Raw genomic sequence first — 21978 nt, forward strand, 5'->3', positions numbered from 1 at the left:
AAAAAAATATATTAAATATTAAATATATATTTTTTTTTAAGTAAATACAAATGTAATATTAAATATTTAAGACAAAGACACTGTGTTAGAGTTTGTATTGGTCTCTCTTGCTTTGATTGCATCTTGCAAACTGAACTCGACTTTATGAAAAAAATGTTTAGCTAACTCATCATTTTTAAAAGGATTAAAAAACAAAAAAAAACTTAAATAATGGTTCCTGACTAAATAAAATAAGTGATTTAGATCTTGGTGGGGCAACAACTATAGATAAGGGCATAGTAAAAGCTGGAGTTGAATGATCAATCAATCTTCATTCGGGGAGAAAAAAAAATTCTTTAAGACATCAACACTGTGTTTTTCTCTTCTTATCCCCCAATTTTTGAGGACGGAAGCATATGAAGATAATTTACTCCTTTGAGGGTTCCAAGTTAAACTATATTCTAAACTAAATAGATCCCGGCCCATTACGCTCACAGGCCGATGGATAATATTGAGAAGATATTGGGAAGAGGGCTGATTGTGCGAGTGTGTTCTCATTGTCCTGCCACTATTATAAATTTGGTGGTGGCCTGGGCTTATGGATCGGGACCCAGATTACCCAGTTGTCCCTCCCTGATGAGGAGAAAGGACCCGCCGCGCCATCCTTCATACCGTCCACGTGGGCGGACAGCAAAACAGGTGGCACCCACGCAATACAGTGCTTTGCATGCTTTAATGAGTATTTTAACATGTATCATGATATAATACATTACATGAACAATGTAACGCAGTAGAATAAAGCAAACAGTCAAATTACAAGCCATCCTTTGATTCATGTTTCTCAGGTACTTTAAATGTACGTTAAGCATAATGCTCTTAGCAATAAAGACTATGTAAATCATGTACTCAACTTCAGACTACTTCTTAGAACACATGCAATCAAACAAAAAGGATGCATTCGAACGTTGAAAAAAATGGCTTCATAGCAGTGGATCAAAAGTTATACAGATATGGAAACAAACAAGCACAGCTGCATATTATTTTTGTTGTTATTATAATTAATAATCTACACAATAATACATTTTTTGTATGCATTGTGTAGGATAAAATGGTATAACAAAACAATAATTTAAATTTTCTTTAATTATTATTATTATTACTACTATTATTATTATAATTATTAACAATAATAATAATATGCACCAAAATATATTTTTAGGATGCCTTGTGTATGTAAAAATGGTAAAACAAAACAATAACAATGACAATTTTTTTATTTAAATTGTTAAATTATTATTATTATTATAAAACCATTATTATTATTATTATTATTATTATTATTATTAATAATAATAAAAATAATAATAAACCGACACACAAAATACATTATTTTAGCTTGCATGTTTTGTTAAATTGGTATAATAAAAATAATTATAAACTATATTACTATATTTATATACAAATTTATAATAATAATAATATTATTATTATTAACATTTTTATACCAATTTTACATACACCATACAACCTAAAATAATTTATTTAGTGTATATTTGTATTATTATTATTATTATTATTATTGTTATTATTAAATCAATAATTATTTATAATAATTAATTACATTATCAGTATTAAAACAATTAAACTGAATGAAAAAAGAATGAATAAAACAGGTCAAATGAAGGTGTAAGTGATGAAGAGGTATTTGAATAACAAAGACCTACACCTAATGCAAATAGTAAGCTGGCGTGATGCAGACCTCTCCACCAACCCCAGACTTCATTACTTATCATGAGTAACAAATGGCGACAATGCACTGCATAGGGCATCATCACTAAACTCTGCTTGCTTTACATTGTAAAGTGCTTGCCTTTCTGTGCCCTCCAAGGAGCTGATGTGTCAGCCCCAAGATGGAGGACACACCATTTATTCTCTGCCCTGCGGTGATTTATTCGATTAAACTGGCGGTGATTAAATGCAAGCCAAGGCCCACGAAAACAGCAGCGGTGGTGGCTCTCAGGAGCGTCAGGCGGATAGCTTCCTCTGTTCGTACTGTAATCATCATGCAAGGGCAGCCCTGCCTGGGCCAACAATGACGGCAGAAGTTAGCCATTTCAGTTACCCTTTTTAGTTAATGCCGTTTTTATTTTCACACTAATTTGTACGTGTCAGTGGGTTGGCATGGGCGTGAAGCCAGTTGCCGGAGGGTATGTAGCAAGCAGTCATTTCGGTCCGTTTCTTCATTATTCTGTATCCCTGTCAACAGCGTAAGGGAGGCCGCGCTTTTGTTTGAGGCAATTAGATGTTATCTGAGAACATATTAGGGCTCTCCCGCTCGAAAACAAACATGCCTTTGAACACTGGCGCACAGGCGTCGGTTACTGCATTAGTTGAGAAGTTAAACATAATGGAGCGCATGGTTACAACGTGCCAGTGCGCACTGCTGTCTGCTCCTAAATGAGCCCTAATCCTCTAGTCATAATATGCCATGGGCTGATCCAGTCATGTGAAAAAAGTTTTTATACATAAAGTAACTTCTAATTTTTATTATTAAGGTTTTGTAACCTTTTAATGAGAGGAGAAGAGAGTACAGGAAATGAAGGGGATAGAAAAATGAAATCTGGAGATGTTGCGAGACAGATTTGAACTTGCACCACCCACAAAAGCACCAAAACACAATGCTAGTCACTAAGCCGTGGCTCCAACATTCACTACCATTTCTGAAATACATTGATACTTTTATTTAGCAAGCATGCATTAAATTGATCAAAAGTGACAGCAAAGACACAAAAGACTTTAGTTTCAAGTAAGTGCTATTCATATGAACTTTGTATACAAAAAGCAAAAAAAAAAGACGGTTTCCATAAAAATATAAAGCATTTTTTTTTATATTCATGATAATAAGAAATGTTTCTTGAGCAGCAAATCAGCATATTAGAATGATTTCTGAAGGATCATGTGACACTGAAGACTGGTGTAATGATGCTGAAAACTCAGCTTTATAATATATTACATATAAAATATATTACAATAGAGAATGAAAATAGAATTAGAAATAGATTTTTTGTAACTGCAATTATATTTTACAATAGTATAAGATTTTTTTCCTGTACATTCTAATCAAATAACTGCAGCCTTGGTGAGCATGAGAGCAAAAAAAAAAAAAACATTATGTGCCCAAAATTGTAAATGGTAGTAAAAGTTTAAAAAGGCCTGGAGATGAGAGATGAGAGATGAGATGAGATGAGAAAATGTTAAATGGGGAGTTTTATCTCTAAATTTGTATAACATGTTAAATGAGGATGAAGCTCCACGTCAGCCTGCTGGCATATTTGGAGCTCAACTTTTGCATCCTCAGCAGCATTTCAGTATTCAACTCTGCCCACCAGCCGACTCCCATGCGGCCAATGACATCGCTGCCTCTCGCCCCTTCACCGCTTCATCTGCCAAATGGTGCAGCCTCTTCTCCTCATTTGGTGAGGCGGCAGCATCAGGGGAACGGGTGAATCAACTGGCCGCCGATCCTTCATGAGGACGGGCGTGGGCTGATTCAGAACAGCTACAGGTACCACCCTCCAGTCTGAGGGCTTTGTGTTGGAGCTGGCGTGGGAGTGGGAGAGGCCACAGAGGGTCACGCCAACCCCTGGAAACACAGCGAGAGGAGATGCCTGACCGCCTGACTGGAACCATGGAGACAACCCCAGACATGAACTGTCTCAGCGCATACTTTAAGCAAAGAAAATCCAATTCATACAATTTGTAATATATATATATATATATATATATATATATAAACAGTAAACATTTATTGACATTTTATAATAATGGTTTTCTATTTAATAGAAAATATATTTTACAAACGAATTTATTCCCGTGATCGCAAATCACTGAATTTTCAGCATCATTACTCCAGTCTTCAGTGTCACATGATCCTTCAGAAATAACTCTAATATGCTGATTTGGTGCTTAAGAAACATTATTATTATTATTATTATTACTATTATTATTAATGTTAAAAAAAGTTGCTGTTTGCTAAAAAAAATATTTTTGCTTAATATTTCTGCTTAATATTTTTGTGGAAACCATGATACATTTTTAGTTCAGGATTCTTTGATGAACAGAAAGTTCAGAAGACCAGAATTTATTAGAAATGGAAACCTAGAAAACATTTGTATGTTATATAAACCTCATAAATGTCCTTATTGTCTCTTTAGATAAGATAGATTTTTTATTTTCGTTTTTTTTTTATCTTTATATTTATACATTTATTACAAAATATATATATTATTATCTTACTGACTTCATACTTGAACAGTTGTGTATATTGTAAAATTAGTTTTTAAGCAAGTGATTTCCAGCAACAGGTAGCAACGGATATCTCTAAGCCAAAATAAATGGCAGAGGCAATAAGAAGCATAATAAAAATAAAAATATATAAAAAATTATACAAAACTTATTTAGATTATAATCAAAACAAATATCAAATTTATCAATGCAATTTTCAAACTCTATTGTTTGCTGCTTCAAACTGAAAAATCTGGGACACAACAATATTGAAACTAAAACTTTGATGTGCAGATTATGCTGAATAGACAATATTTATTGAGCAATTTAAAGTGCACAGACTAAATAAGACTACTGTCTGAAATGTATTCCACACACACAGATGGAGTTTCACGCGAAATATATAAGTGTAGGCCTTAGCGATCCACCATTGACGCAAAGAGCAGTGGTAAAAAATGACTAAGTTTCACTGATGTATGAAGCAGGAGGGAGTCCATTTATCAGCGGGCCCTCAGCGGTCGCCTGCTCGGGTCCCTCAAGTCACAGGCCGCGACGCTCCCCTTTTGACTGATTAATTAGCCAATCACAAGACATTTTTCACCAGCAGCAGGAGGGTTTATTTCAGCTAATGCTGGGGTCTCGCAAACCGAGCCACGTTCAAGCAAACTCGGCTCTTTCCTTTGGGCCTGCCGGAGTGGAGGGGGCTACGGAGGGGCCGAGGGAGATAAATCACACCCACTCCTCATGACTCCGTACACACTAGCCTACAGCTTAACTAAGGCCCCCGAGAAGAGAACGAGCCGACGAGACAGAAAGAGATGGGGAGGGAACAAAATAATAAGAGAGACATAAGGAATAAATACTGAAAGCTAAAAAAAAAAAAAAATTGTGATCGAGTAAAGCCGACAGTTGTGAGAAAGGAACAAAAAACAGTAATGTCAAACGCGCTAGTCGTGAACATCACTCTCCCTGCCTTTGAGATTTTCCCACATCGTTCAGAGCAGAAGGCAGAGACCGATAGCAGCACGGCCTCCAGACAGCGGTCAATGCTGTCTCTCCAACATGCTGGTTAGCAATGGTTCTCAACCAGAGGGCCGGGGCCCACTAGGGGGCCTCAGCAAACTTCCTGCTGCAGGATGGGCTAAAACTATTTAAAATTAAAAAGTTTGAAAATAAGCTAAAACAGCTAAATATGAAGATGTAAGCTGGCACTGTATTTCTAATTTTTATTTGTTTCCTCAACTGTCATTTTTTATTTATGAACTAGGATTCAAACTGTCTTTAAAGCCTGGACATATGTCAAAGAAATTAATAAAATACTGAAAATTCCTATAACTAAAATATTCTAGATATGTCAAGCTCGAAAACATTTTATTAGGTAGAAATTGCTGGGAAATTGTTATGTGTGAGTTAAAATAATAATAATAATAATAAAACTACAAAGTCATTCAAATCCATTGGTAATAGAGTAAGCATAAAGAACATTCAGTTATTGGAACTTATGGAATTTATTTTAACTAATCTTATTTCAATATTTTAATATTATTCCTACTTAAAACAATTGAATGAGCAGCTTTATTACAACAGATGCACCAGAAATATCTTGTCTTTGAGAATAGAGGGCCTTAAATCAAATGGGTTGACAACCACCGTGTTCCACTATTGTCCATCACAATATTTCAAACTCAGCACGTGTTTATGCAAGTAAAAAGCGGCAACTGGATTTTGACACAGAAAGATGGAGACGCAATTTAGTCACTTTCCATTTTTGCTGAACTTCCTCAGACATGTGACTTTTCCATCATCATGAATTATGAAACAATTTAAGAAGTGCCTAATTCAAATCAGGACCACAGTGAACAAAAATCTATTTGTAACTTTAAAAAAAATTATAATAATACTACGCCAACAAAATATAAACACCGCTCCATAACAGCTTCTTAAATCAAGGTAATGAGATCAGCGGCGACTTGGAACGGCCTCCCATGTGCATGCATGTGTGTGTCAGAGAACACTGTGACAAGAGATAAGGGACTGGCAGGAAGCTCTGAGGGAAAGGAGGAAAACCCCTGGTGCAAGAGGTGGGAGTGAGGGCGGCCAAGACACAGCAGCAGTGAGATCGGCACTTTGCGTGAACACTAACTAAGCAATGCACTAAAAACCCGAAAGTGACACTGATGACACAAGTCTGGTTACAAAAATTCTGTGGAACAAGTTTATAATTGCCCTCCTTGCTCAGACTAAAGCATTTAAAGCATTAGCTCTTCATGTTGCCCCATCGTGAACCCAGGATGCATCTACAGCATGCACCAAGGTAAAAATCTTCCACTGGCCATTTCGCCGCACAAGCACACAATGCACACACATAAACAACGCCCCCTCATTGGCTTCCTATGCAGGCCTAACTGCCCCTCGTTTACAAGGCTCGCCACCAGCCCTTCGCCACACGGCCTCCTGGGATACCATTGTGAGCCTGCTCAGATTGGTTTTCAATCCGGTCAATGAAGTCCCTCCAGAACAAGACAATAACAAACTGCAACAAAACGATTAGCTGAAGAAAAAAAAAATAAAACTATGCACTTCCAAATTCAGGCAAAGCATGAGCTGCTGCTATTGTGTTGCTTTCTCAGTAAAGAGGCAGTTTAGGGGGCTTCAGACCACATACATTAATGTACTTGGAACTGCTACATCACAAACAACTGTCAGCCAAGAGAAAAATGTTAAGAAAATTAAACTTTATGTGACAAACGTCATGATATGTCAACATTCACATAATGCGACTGTCGAAACATATATACAATGTTAATTAATATAGGTTTTAAAAGCTAATGTGGATGTCTAGAAAAGAGGGTGGCCAATAAGCAATATGTAAAAATAGCTAATATAGCCTAAATGTAAAATCAGCTAATTTAATAACTTATAATAATGTCTAAACAAAATAATATTTACATTGGAAAACAGAACAAAACTTTTTTTTTATGTTTTTGAAAGAGTCTCTTTTGCTCACCAAGGCTGCATGTAAAAACAGTAATATTGTGAAACATTACAATTTAAAATAATTGTTTGAATATGTTTTAAAATAATTTATTCCCGTGTTGCAAAGCTGAATTTTCAGCATCAATTCTCCAGTTTTCAGTGTCACATAATCCTTCAGAAATCATTCTAATATGCTGATTTGGTGCTCGAGAAACATTTTTTTTTATCATTTATTAACATTATCATCAATGCTGAAAACGTTGTGTTCATTTTTGTGGAAACGTTTTTTTTTTTCAGGATTCTTTTTGATGAATAGAACGTTCATAAGATTAAGCTTATGAACATTAAAAAAAAAATGCAGATATGATTAGTTCAGCAAACCCCATTTCACCTGTTCAGTTTATAAAACATCCTATAAGCATGTTGCAAAAATGCTCAGCTCATCGTTGAGTAATTCCATATACACTGGCACTTAGCAACTAGATCACTAAAAACCAAACAAACATTAATAATGTGGGCAATTTCCTGTTTTATGAGTTATACACTGAAGAATGAATTGATTTGAACATCCTGTAAGGAATAACTATTTTTTTTACCATCTATTTTTTTATTTTGCAAATTAAAGACATTTTACATTAAATGCTGACTGATAATCCCCTATTGATATTGTTAGAATATTTGCCATTGAAAATGGACACATAAACTGGTCTTCTTTCAGTTATTCACACACTCGATTTAAGAAAATACCAAAATAACCAGCCATTTTTATGCTGTATGAGAATCAACATATAACACAACATCGTCTTTGCACAGCAGCCAAAAAACGAGGCACGCGCCGAGTGTCATGACAACAGCAAAGCAGCTCTGATGCGGCATTTCATTTACGAGCCAAAGCTTAAAACCTAAGCTTACCTAAAACTATTCTTCTGCTGCCTCGCATGCACTGGTATTTCCTTATGGAAATACAAATCTCACTAAGAACAAAACCCCAAAACTGCAGTATAGTATTTACATTTCAACAAACAAATAAGCAAAAGATGGGTCTGCTCACAAAATAATAGGTGTAGAAATAAATTACAATGCCAAATTCAAGGTGGACTTACAAAGGAAATACAGATGCAACATGGACTGGCAGAAAAACTGAATCCAAACTAGCCGTGTAAGCCAAAAACTCCAATAATCCCTTCAAACCAACTTCTCCAAACCAAGTTTCCAGGGTTTGAAGGGATCATCAGTAATTCTGTTTTTTACTTCTATCACAGCCTCCTGTACTTGGGAGATGATGGGGAAATGCGGTTTGATCGTGCCCACTAGCACATCATCAGAAATACACTACCTGATTTGACCACAGAGGTGGCTTACAGGACTAGCGGTGAAAGAGGAGAGAGGGTGCAAATCCGTTAAGGGGATTTAAGCGGGATCCCTGCCTACAGTGACTCGTGTGTGGAGTCAGACTGCACGCTATGACACGGCTCATTATCAGCCTGAAACTTGCTGCGAGCGGCTCACGTGAAAGCAGAGGTCAGCGGTGCTTACAGATGGGCTGGTCTGTAAGGTGACATGCAATCTGCTGCAATAGCTTTGCTACATCTCAATATTACGCTCATGATTTATGTAGCACTTCAAATGTCAGCTCAACATTGAGAAAAGGCTCATTTCGGATCTTAAAGTAACATTAGGTTCAAGGGTTAGTTCACCCCAAAATGAAAATTCGGTCATTAATTACTTACCCTCATGTCGTTCCAAAGCCGTAAGTCCTTCGTTCATAAACCGTTTCAGGTTTATGAACAAAGTGTCTATGCAGGGTCAGAAAGCTTTCTCCCATCATTTTCTGCGTTTTCGCATCCGTAGCAAGCATTTTGATAGGATAGGATGACGAACACAAAAAAAGCGAAAAAACGCATATGAAAATCAGTGTGCAACTTAAGGACCTTAAATGTGACCGCATCTTAACCTAGTATTTCACTTTGTATAAAAAAAAAAAAAAGGACGGACAAATGGAAATATTTTTTGGTAATCAACATTATTACATTAACTTGAACCTGGAATATTATTGTAGCAAATTTTTAAGAAAAAAAAAAAAGTGTTGCGTTAGATGCAGTGTTAATTTTGACAGCAAATTTTGATTTAGTTTTAGTCATAGTCTTTTGACTAAAATGCCATTTAGCTTTAGTCATCTGAATTGTTGTTAGTTTTAGTCTAGTTTTAGTCTAAATCTACAGTAAATTTAGTCGGTGTGTGTAATTCTCCGTTCATGCGAAGCGAAAGAGTACTCGCGCGCTGTGAGACGTGCTTCCTGTGTGTGTATGCTTCAGTGTCTGCGCTCAGAAAACCGGACCGAATTGAGTTCTCTCTTGCGTCGTCAGATTTATCTAGATGTCTGCTCTTCTCTTACGCCCACATATTGACATTTTTGAACGTTTTATGAAACATGCAGCAAGTGTATTTTAGTTTATGTCCCGCCGGTTCATATGTACGCATCTAACCTCCAAACCACGCAGCAGATTCGTTCTGAACGAATCTTGTCGTTGACAAAAATTATTCGGCAACGAAATTAACACTGGTTGGACTTGCACTGCTTACCTCATCTTGGTCTCTTGTCTCTCGTTTCAATCGCTTCCCAAAAATACAAGCTAGGTCTGTTTCGCTGCGACTGGACAGGTCCTTTCCTGTGAGAAAAGGTTAAAAACAAGGAGACTTTTTATAGATCTTTGACATTATTCCACACAATAGGACATTTGTGTAAACATTTTGAGTTCTGCTTCAATATGAGGCCAGCAGGGTTCTATTCAACCTGCAGATGCTTCTGCCAAACCTGTCAAACTAATGTGCGCTACCAAATACATAATTAAAAGAGGTTACTGTCAGTTCCTTGTCGATTTAAAAAGAGAACTGTGTTTATTATGCATTTCACAAATGTCTGGAGAGATGAAAAGGAAACGTTTCCGGTCGCAACCTGTTGACAAATGGATATTTTTCTAGTGGCGTTCAACTGTGTAAACTATTGATTTAAATGGATAAAGGTCACTGAACGGTTTTGAACTCCTGCCGAGAGGAAAGGTTTAGAGGTAAAAGAGGGCACGTTGCGTGGTCGCAGGGGATGAAACGGCTGAGGAAAAACAAACGGTGCAGGGGCGGCCCCACCTCACACCTCCCGTTTTCCAGCAGCTCAAAGGCTCCAGGAGTGCCTGGGCGCCCGTCTCAGCCGCGAGTCCTGTTCGTACAGCTGCATCCTCTTCCTCCAAGCAGCTCCTGATAACACTCGCTTATTTATTGCTCTAGGGTCTTTTTCAGCGTGGCTTTCAAAGGGGAGACCTTGCCTTCAAGTAACCAAGGTATCCTGTAAGCAGCCTAAACAAAAGCCAGGCCGAACAAGCTTTCCACTGAACACAGTGGACAACAAGTGGAGCCCAAAAATGACCTTTTTACTTTTGAAAAAGTGATCTATCAACTAACAAAGGGTTAGTTTTGGGTGTAACTGCAAATGCCACTGGAAACCTTCAGAGGATTAACGCAACTAAAATTTAACATTTTGATTCATGTACTGATTGATCGCTTTTGCTTTTTCCATATAACTGCAAGGAATGGGACCATTTATTATCAAAATACCATCATGAAAACCTGTCCATAGGACTCAAGTGTTCTATATTCTAGATATTCAAAAGTCAAATGACAGCTTTGTGCGAAATCACACTGAAATTTAAAGGGGTCATGAGAAATCAAATTTGCCTTGATCTTTTGGCATATAAGAGGTATTTGTACCAATAAAACATCCTGCGAGTTTCACAGCTTTAAACGTCCTCCTCATTATAAACAAAGCATTTATTTAATCAAGCTTCAAAAACGGCCTGTTCTGGATCTGAGGCCCACAGTGAGGTCACTGGGGCACAAACATTTGCATAAACACTGCCTCTAGAGCAAGACATCGTCGAATAGTCTGCCCACTGGCATTCACTCGCTTAACAGCTGACACTTGACTACGCAGAATGTGAGCGTCACGTCGCACTTTATTAAAATTATAAGTAAACATCAAGGAATATATTAAAATAATTTTTAAAAAATCCATGTCATGACTCCTTTAAGTGACTGAAAGTCTTTCCATCCAGTAAGCTACTAATCACTGTGACTGAATCATTGAGGTGAACTCAAGAACTAGATCAGTCTGATTCCTGTTGAATCACAGAATCATTGAGCTGAACTCAAGATCTGGATGAGTCTGATTCGTGATGAGTCACTCAAACAGTAAGTTGAATGCAAGAACTAGATCAGTCCAATTCATAATCATTCAGGTCAGTTTTGTGAACTAAATCAACCAATTCTTCTTTAAAAAATCATTGGTAATCAAGACATTTTCTGTGAATTTCATTATTTTGGAGCTTGACAGCACTAGTCCTCAATTAATGTCATTATATTGAAAATATAGCTTGGATATTCTTCAAAGCAAAACAATTGTTGTGGTAAACTATTCCTTTCACCACAAACAAACTCTTTAAAGTGTCTGAAAACCACAGATGAGTGCAGTATAGTCTACTGGTGCACACAAGGTTATGAAATCCTGCTGGAAGCAAGGTCACCGTTGAGATGGCAACGAATGTGACAGAACTCTGGCCAAACCAGATTAGCAATCACAGAGGCTTTTTCAGATCGACTTGCTAATCTGACAAGCGAAATACTAATTGACTGCCTCATAAGACACCTGGATAAGTTCTAAGCTGTTCAGTTGCAATTAAATGAACAAGGAAAAAGGATTTTCTGGAACAAGAAGTGAAGGTGACAAAAAAAGATGAGGGGGTGTTATTTTAACTGGCTGAGTGGGAAATAGTAATGATGAAAATTTTATATGCACTGGTGTGCTTCTGAAAAGAAATCAGGTCAATAATTAATGAAGGGGGTCCAAAATTGTTCCGTTCATCTGTGTAACAGCTTGACCCACTCAGCCACTCAGATGATGAAGTGCTTGCAGTTCAACTGACATCTGAAATACTGGATCAGTTGATAAATAGGCAGCCAATTAAATCTGGGTTACTGGTTTACACTGCTCATGTCTGAGCTGGGCGCGGGAGACGCTGGTGCCTTTCTCCTGTTCTGAAAGTCATCAATCTTTGAAACAAGCAACCTCGCGGCTACCTCCAGTCCAAAACATCTTAATGAGATTGAAAGAAATATATGAAGTTGCACCATCTTTATACATTCCACTTGATTTTACTGACAAAAGATAATCAGCAAGAGGATATTCAACACCAAGAGGCCTCTATACACGACATTTAGGGTGGTTAGTAGTCAAAAGTTTTGACACAACTACTCACTTTATTGCTGTTTTTAGAATAAAAATCATCCAAATTATGAAATAAAAATATGGAAATTATTTGGTGTTTAAAAAACAAACAAACAAAAACAATACTTTTTATTTTAATTTTCTACAAAATAACAGCCCGTTGCTTAGATAAAGGGAATATGTAATTTTAATATAACAAATAATGTTAAAATAATAACAAAATATGTAATAAATACAATAATACATTAAAAATAAAGACAGTAAAATTAGAATTTAAATAGTTTTTTTTCTGAAAAAAATATTCTGAATATACAATTCAAAAATGTGGGGACAGTATTTTTTTATTTAAAAAAAAAAGGAATACTTTTGTTTAGCAAGGATGCATTAATTTGTTCAAAAGTGACTAAATGCATAAATATTACAAAAATAAAGGCTGTTCTTTTGAACTTTCAATTAATTAAAGCATCCTAAAACAACTTATCACCATTTCTACAAAAACATTAAGCAGCACAACCATTTACAACATTAATAATTAGAATAATAAAAACACGAAGAAATGCTCCTTAAGCACCAAAACACCATATTAAAATGATTTCTGAATGCTCATGTGACACGGAAGACTGTAATGACTGTTGAAAACTCAGCTTTTCAATCACAGGAATAAATTACACTTTAAATTATACTCAAAAAGAAATAACATTATATTTTAAATTATCATTGTTTTTTACTGTATTTTGCACTAATAAATGCAGCCTTGGTAAGCATAAGAGGCTTCTTTTAAAAACATAAATACTGAGACCTAAACCTTTAAACAGTAGTGTGTACTGGCATAATTTGGTTTTTAAAACATATTTCAAACATTCAAGCATCTAAACACTTTATGATGATGGTACACTGACTGGTATATAAAAGAGTTTAATGGTCTCCATATTAACTGAAGTATTTACATTTCACATTTACTTTAAAATGCGTAGCACGCTTTTAAGCATTAGATATAACTAGTTTTTCTGTTAAATCAATTAAAGGCCTTAACCTGGCAGTGGCAACGGCTTTGGTGAGGCGGACTCAGGAAACATACAAAGGGTGAGGCCTTCTATGGGTTACAGAGCAACCAATATCAGCAAAAGGTGATCCAATCATCAAAGCCTCCACAGGGGAGATGGGCGGAACCCCGACGCTATGACACAATGAGCCAACTGCCATGACAACAAACTACAAATCCGTTAGCAGTGGTAACAACCAGTGTCACGTTTTCAAAGACATCTTAGTTCCAATTTCACACACAGCAACATAAACCTTGAACACACTGTTATAGATCAAATTACGAGAACACATTCTACTTCCAAGAATTAATTTGTCATAAACCATAATCAACCATAACCAGTGGAATCGCATAGCAAAACGTATGAATACCTTTTACTGTTAACCTCTACATGGTTAAGGTTTTAGAATGTGAAGTCTTTTACTAATGAGCTTGAGTGATGCTTTTTCACCCCAGGAAGTCACAAAATGTGACTTATGGAGGCAAAGGGCAGCCATAACCAATCAGAGTTGAGCTGAGGTCATGGACATGAGGTTAGTGAGGTGGCCCAATTACCACAGGGGGTCGTGATGAGGTTGTGTTCGAGATATCCAGTCCGTCTCATGAGACATGAGACACATCCACTGAGAGTAAGGTCTTCCTTCTTATATTTAAACAAAGGCTATTAAAAAACACAGAGACAACGACAACAACAACATTAACATTGTTTTGGATGCTGTGTTATCTGTGGGACTCATCAGGTGCTGATTGAGGCCATTTTGAGAAGTAAGTGCGCTGGCCCATGCTCCTCACAGGAAACAGGAAGTCGAGCTTAGGAGCAGTATGCTACGGTGTCCTCTCAGGTGATAAGAGATGACGAGTTTTTCACAACATTCCTGACATTTTCTATAAACATCCATCATGGAAAATGAGACAATGTCTAAAAATACCACCCTTAAAAATGTCAAAGCATCAATAATGCAAAACCTGAGGGCAAATAAATTTCCCACTCATAAAGACCACCAACAAACATCAGGCCGCCGTTCTTTCCATGCTGGGAAGGAAGTGAGCCTTTCAGCAGAGGTCAACAGTACGTGACAAAACATGCAGGGAGATCGTTCAACTGCCAGATTACACTCAGGTTAACATGATAGTCAGAAAACTTGGAACTTCATGAAGTGACGTTCTGTACTAGAGGCGGCACGGCCTTCTGGTTAAGCTGACCGCACAATTTGATCATGCTGATCTACTGCAGCGGTGAACCGTGAGCTTTTACTACATAAGCCAAAGCATACAAAGTTCAGCTGCTGAACACAGGAAGTGATGGATGGTGGGGCTTAATTTATAAAGGAAATGGAAAAAGAATACAAAAAAAAACTGGCTTGGCTTCATGAATGTTTTTCAAATTAACACGTCATGTAGGTTATTTAAAAAGAAAAGAAACAACCTTTAACTTTTCACCCACTCAAAAATAGTTTTTTTTTTAATTTCTTTAAAAAAACAGGATTCCCACTGCCATGAAAATCCTAAATATATTAGAAAGTCTAAATTTAACAGTATTATCAGTTACAAATTGTGAAAACATTTTTTTTTTTTAAATCCAAATTCATGGGGTCTATTGTATGAATATTGTTGTGGACAATAAGGCACCTTGGAGTCAAAAAGGTTGAGAACCACTGTTTTACAGCAAAGTTTTCTCAAAATAAAGTCATGCATTATAATAGCTCATTTGTAAGACGTTGTGACATTGAGTGACTCACCCATAGTGAATTTCATGTAATGGACCCTTTCTTGGATGTCTTTGACTTCTCCTCCAAACTAAAACCCTGCTCCTGAGTGGGGTCTGAAAGTATACAAAAACAGAAGAAATTAAAATAATAAAAATTATAACCACAAAAAAAATGTGTTATCACACATAAGGCTACACACACCTAAAGCACAGGAGAAATGAAAACCAGATTTTTCTCAACATGACAATGATCACAGCAAGTTTCATGTCATTTTAACATCACAATAGCACCACCTAGTGAACACTAGGCAGAAATCAAATGTTTCAAAGTTGCAATGATAAACATCCCAAGGTTCAACTGGGCTGCTCTCACTTGTAATTAAAATGTATTGTGGTGGTGCTTTGCACTTCATGTTTGAAATTCAGCTTACGGTCAGTGTTGTTCTGTCCATGGCAGTTGTTAAGCTCAGCAAGGAGCTGATTAAAATCATCCTGGTGGGCAATCCAGTTTTCCTAATAACACAAAAAAACACCATCAAGAATGACGGCTTGTGACTGAAAAAGCACAAAGCAGAACAAAGAATCTCAAAACCAAGAAAACAGGAATGGTTCCTCACCTCGTTGTTTACTGTAGTGCCCAGACCCAGGCTGTTGTTCTTGACTTTAACCTTGATGTGTTCTGTAGCCCCCTGTTCACTCTTGCCAAGATCCTGCCACACAAACAAACCAGGAAAAACACATGAATGTGATACAAATAGAACCATAACTTTTTCATTTCTAAGCAAGACAATTCGTTTTTTTTTTAATTACTGTTCACTGATTTTTCATCCAACAAACGCCACTTGTGAAACAAGAGGAAAACTGATCTCAACTGATTTTAATCTTATTCCATTCTGAAATTGTGACCTAATGGTTAGAGAGTCGGACTTGTAACCCAAAGGTTGCGGGTTCGAGTCTCAGGTCCGGCAGGAATTGTAGGTGGGGGGAGTGAATGTACAGCGCTCTCTCCCACCTTCAATACCACGACTGAGGTGCCCTTGAGCATACAGTATTATATACTGATATATATATATATATTATAAACTTATATATATTAAAATATTTCAGTGCTTAATAAACAAAGTTTTTATTTGCCAGACAACACCCACAACACTTTCACTGGCACTATCACAATAAAAAGGTTCCTATGTATTTATTCATTCATTCAGATTTGTTTGGTACTTTCAAGAAGGCTATCACAAATACTACACAATTTGAACAAATCCTCAACTATGGCATCCAGTTATATACAAACATATTCATATGGGCAGAATTTAAAATATCGGTGTTCAATAATACATGACAGAATGTTCCATTTTAAAGTCATAACAATACATGCACGTGATCAACGTAGTTGATGTGGCAGCTGTCAAATGGGCCAAAATTCTCCCCTGAATTCGAACAGTGGCGGTTCGTGGGTTTTAAAATAGAGGAGGCACACTAATTGTAACGTTATTGTTTGCGCTTTTGGCTTTGTTTGCGTGTGCAGACCGATCGGTGTATGACATCAAAGTACCATACAGACGGTTCCTTCTGCTTTCAAATGCTCTCGAGGTATTTTGATTTCATACACCGATCGGTCTGCACACGCAAACAAAGCCAAAACCTAGATATTTTAGGCAATATAGAAATCCTGGCCAGGACGCGTCCTGGGAAAATGGCACGTATGGTCACTCTATATTAAAGAGCCACGATGGCTAGCGTGCTAAACAACGTGGAGGAACGCAAGAATTACTTTAATATACCATATTCATTCAAATAAAATACAAATTCCTAATACAATCTTACAAAAATTGCCAACTGATGTTTAAAAAACATATAACATATAAAAAAACATATAAAACTAGCCTAAAATACATTTCAAATTGTAAACTCACGTTCGGCAAGCATTGACATCTGGAGGGGTCCTTGAACACATGGAGGAACAGGCAGGTCGTCCAATTTGTGCCTGATTAAAATGAATGTATTGTATAAATTAATTAACGCATTCATGACTGTCGTCTAAAACTTTACAGTATTATTATATAATATGCTATTATTTAAAACCCACAACAAACTACATCAAACACGAATTTAGACTATTTACGCCATCAATAAAAGTAAAGTAGCCTATATGCACTAGTAGTATATATTTTGTAACAGTAGATGGCGTAAGTGGGTTAACTATTATAGAATCATGTGTAATTTAATTAAATAACTAATTATTGGCCGCTTAAGGATCTCATTTTAGCTTTTAGAGACTTGTTTTTTTAATTTAATGTAACTTAATTTAATTATAAAAGTAGTGGCTATCAAGCTTAAAAAAAACTTGTTTTCATGGCACATCTTAATTTTGTAAGGCCTTGCTTAATTGACATATCGTTTTTAAAGTAATTAAAATGCCAAAATTAATACCAAAGATTAAGATTAAGTAAATACCTCAATTAAACTCCCCATACCTGCCCTGTGTTAATGTGGTCCATATGTACAGTTTCCAAATACAATGAGTTTATTCCGAATCATGTGGAAAGTGTTTTTACTGAGCATTTCCACAATGACTGTTACTCTCTCAGGTCTCTTAGCATTTTGCTGACGCTGAAGCGATCACCACAGCAACCCAGATACTGAGGACACTGTCTGAACAAATGGATCAGATTTCATCACTTACGAAATTACACTGTAGACAGTCAGTGCCAAAGATCAGATTCGAAAATGGAATCAGATTTGCGTGCAGTGTTAGCCAAGATACCCTTATGAAAAATAAAACCGCAGATTAATAAAAGGCCAAGAAATAAAAGGCTGCCTAAGGCCTAGAGTACACTTGACTGTCTTTTAACAGTTCACCCAAAAATGAAAATTCTGTCATAATTTACTCACCCAATCCTGTATGAGTTTCTTTCTTCTGTTGAACACAAAAGAAGATATTTTGAAGACTGTTGGTAACCAAACAGTTGACAGTATCCATTGACTTCCACAGTATGGGAAAAAATACTATGGAAGTCAGTGGGGTCCATATTCTTCAAAATGTCTTCTTTTGTGTTCTTTGTAATAATGGCAATTAAAATCATTAAAGTACACTTTAAATCATTATGTTATCACTTATAATAATCTTTTGCTGTGCTTTAAAGACACTATTTTGATGTGACTAACATACTAAAACGTAAAATATTTGATTCATTTGAACTTTGGTGTGTTATTTCAATGCATTCAAAGTAAAGTTCACATACTGTTTGATCAAATGTAATAAATTGTAACTTCGTCATTACAAATGTGTAATTACAAATATATTTAAATACTTTATATAACATTCGAAGGAGAAATTACATATTTATATTTTTGTTTACCATAAATGCTTGTCACTACACTGAGCACTTTAACCATATTTCAATAGAATAATTAAATTACATATAAACATACTTAAAGGTAATCGAGTCCTACCTAAGTCTGACAAAAAGGAACTCTTATTTGTGCTTTGCACAGCTGTATTTTCACTACATTTGTCTAACTTGCAGAGAAAAAATATAATCAGCCATAAATATCATCATGAGACTATAATTACTTCCAAATTGCTTGTCCTCTAATGGTGTGTGTTTAAGTTTCAGAAACAAACTAACTACAATAATAATTACCTGAGATTCCTTTCATGAACACAGTGAGGTGTGAGGAAAAGGTCTGGGGGTGAAAATAATAAAATAATAGTGCCGACTTAAATCTATAAGGAAATCTATCATATCCTGTCAAAATTCTTTACGTGTGAATTTGAAATCCATTCTCACAAGACTGAGATTTTATGATCCCAACTTGGACATAACGCATAATTTCGCTGCAATGGGAAGCATGTCATTACGGAGGTGAAGGCTGATCTTTAGCTCGAGGTTGAAGAGTTCATCCGCTGTCTGTGGTGATATACAGTGAAAGGAGAAGAGTCTGAGTGAGTAATGCTGCTGATGTCTTATTGAATTCCCATCTCACTGGTCATTGATCCTGCTGTACGCTGCACAACCGCTGAGGTGAAAATGTCACAGATTGAATTGCCATTAGTAATCACTCAATTGGCAAGAAAGGGATGTGCTGGAATTTTGATGGTTTTGATGGTATTTATCTGATAATACCAGAGGCACTTAATACAATACACTTTGGTGTCCCATGGCTTTTTTAAAAAAGCATTAGAGACACAAATCCCATGTTTGTTCATTTTGTTTATTTGTTTGTTTTTGTTTTCTGTGATAACTACACAGAACCTTTTTCATGTAAAACAACTCTCTAGTAACAACTCTGCTAGTAAATTTTACAATTCACAAAATTTGAAGTAGAAAGACAGAAATAGTATTTTCCTGTAAAAAAAATCCTCCAATATTCTTTTTTTTTTTCAACTTTTACAGTGTATTAGATGTGTTAAATAAAATATTATCTAACATACAACCTATCATGAAAAGTAGCTTATTTTAAACACGTCTGTTTTTTAGCAAAAATGTTTGATAAAATAATCAAGTAAATAAACTAATTTCACTTTTTAAAATTTGTACACAAATTGTAGTTATTGTACGTTTAAAAATAAAAGAAAATATGTATATATATTTTAAAAAATATAGAAATTACATTTAATTTATTTTTTATGTGAAATATTTTTCTTTAATCTACAGAAAATATATACCAATATTTGTTCCTAAACTATAGCCCCTTTAGCCTGTCAGCTTAATTTAGAATTAAATTAAGTTACTTATTCTAGCATTTTTACTTTAGTTTATTTTAGTTTTAGTTTTATTTAATGTGTATTGCTGTAAAATCACTCAAATCAGACTTTTAAACTTGATATGAGTTTAGCAACACTTTATTTCACATTTTTATTTATTTATTTATTTATTTTGTTCAACAAGGAAGCTTTCAGTGAACAGTTCCAGTGAACAGAGAACCATTTTCTAAGTGTGAAGAACATTTTAATAATATCAAGAACCTGTTTACACTATAAAGGACCTTTTGTGCAATAGAAAGGTTCCATGGATGTTAGAGGTTCTCTGTGGAACCATAAATGCCAATATCTTTATTTTTAAGAGTGTACACTCTAAAAAATGCTGGGTTAAATACAACCCAGTGCTGGGTAAAATAGGGACAAACCCAGCAATTGGGTTGTATTTAACCCAGCATTTTTTAGAGTGTATTCATGTGTTTGAGTTTTTCATTCAAAAAGACCATAGCAGTATGTAAGTCCTTGGTTTTTGATGATGATTGCTATGTGTTTTCATAGCAACAGGCAACCACGAGACAGCTGCAACACAGCATTTTTTGGCACTTCCCTCTTCAAGGAACTGACGGTGCTTGTTTGTTTATATACCGACCTTCACTCAGACAGACAGACTGCCAGCTCTGATATTCAATATTCACACAGCATGTTGACACACTCCTGCTTCTGGTATTGGTGGAGAGGTGTGTTCATGCAATGAATGCTTATACAACATGACACACCATACAGAAGAAAGCAGGCACTTCATTTGAACTTCATTGCTCGGTTCTGGGAAGCTCAACAGGGGTTTCGTGAACTGGGACAAGAGTATCACCTGAGAAGAACGAGTGGGAGGAGGTTATGCTGTCATATGAGCGGGCATGCAAATGTGTTATGTAATGTTTGCATGACATTTATATAGATTGCGTTCTCCTCTTATAGGGGTAGATGTTGGGAAGTTGGAAGGTTTTACAGTACAAACCCAACTAATTGTTTTCAGGTTTTTAAGAGCTAATCACTTGTTTTATCCCACATAATTGGTCATATTTCTCTATATTACTTGAATAAAACCAGAAAAAAACACATGTATATGTAATTGTACACAAATTTAACACAACTTTGTAAGCTTTTAACACAAATTAGTCAGTCTTAGCCATTAAACCTTGTTGTAAGTTATTGTAAGAAGTGAAGAAAATTTATTGAAGAAAAAAGATCAAACTTTTTGAAATCCTGTTAAATCTTCTAGCATATATATTTAGATTGTGTGTGTGTGTGTGTGTGTGTTGTCAAAACCACTCAAACTGTCATATTTGTATTTTTCTGTTAATTATTTAATAATAATAATAATAATAATAAATAGATTAAATTGATTTTATTTTATTCAGATTATTTGACTATAAGGTAACACCTAAACGGTATAAGTGTGTCAGTTGTTAATATCTTCCTGGCTATGTACAACTGCACATATTTCCATAGACTGGGCTTTGCATTTCTTCACAGTTTGGTGTCGTCTTTGGTGGTCAAGTAGAGGTCAATGTTTGTTTAAATGCATGCCTCATACCAGTGAGGATTCCAGACAATGTGATGTGCGACAGCCTCTACATTCTACAAACACGTTATGAAATGCTGGAGCGTTATGAAATGATGGAAATACAAACAACAGTGATTTGCTTCCCGAGCAAGTATAACACAGACAGAAGAAGGAAAATGACCACTTAAAGTAATGCATTTAAATACTCTTATTAGGCTACGCGATTTATTTTTTTATTTTTTTTAAGAAAATGAATCACTTCAACTGTAAACCTGTCCGGGGACATTTTTGTGGCACACCACTAAACTACTTTAAATCACACCATCTCTCACATTGAGCAACAGTGCCGACGAACAACGCTATTCGTGTTCACAGATCACATCATCATACTTTACCTGAGGTAGCATTTCATTTGGAAGAACTGCTGACAGATTAAACTGTCCTC

General features: G+C 35.9%; 1 pseudogene; it reads right to left on the bottom strand.

The window, feature by feature from the left end:
• The window catches only part of LOC107684808 (PIN2/TERF1-interacting telomerase inhibitor 1-like), a 28631-nt pseudogene extending 9533 nt beyond the window's left edge, over positions 1-19098 (bottom strand).
• Between the last annotated feature and the right edge of the window lie 2880 nt (positions 19099-21978).

The sequence above is a fragment of the Sinocyclocheilus anshuiensis genome, unplaced genomic scaffold (genome assembly GCF_001515605.1).
Source record: "Sinocyclocheilus anshuiensis isolate Anshui unplaced genomic scaffold, SAMN03320099.WGS_v1.1 scaffold405, whole genome shotgun sequence".
NCBI classification, from domain to species: Eukaryota; Metazoa; Chordata; class Actinopteri; order Cypriniformes; family Cyprinidae; genus Sinocyclocheilus; species Sinocyclocheilus anshuiensis.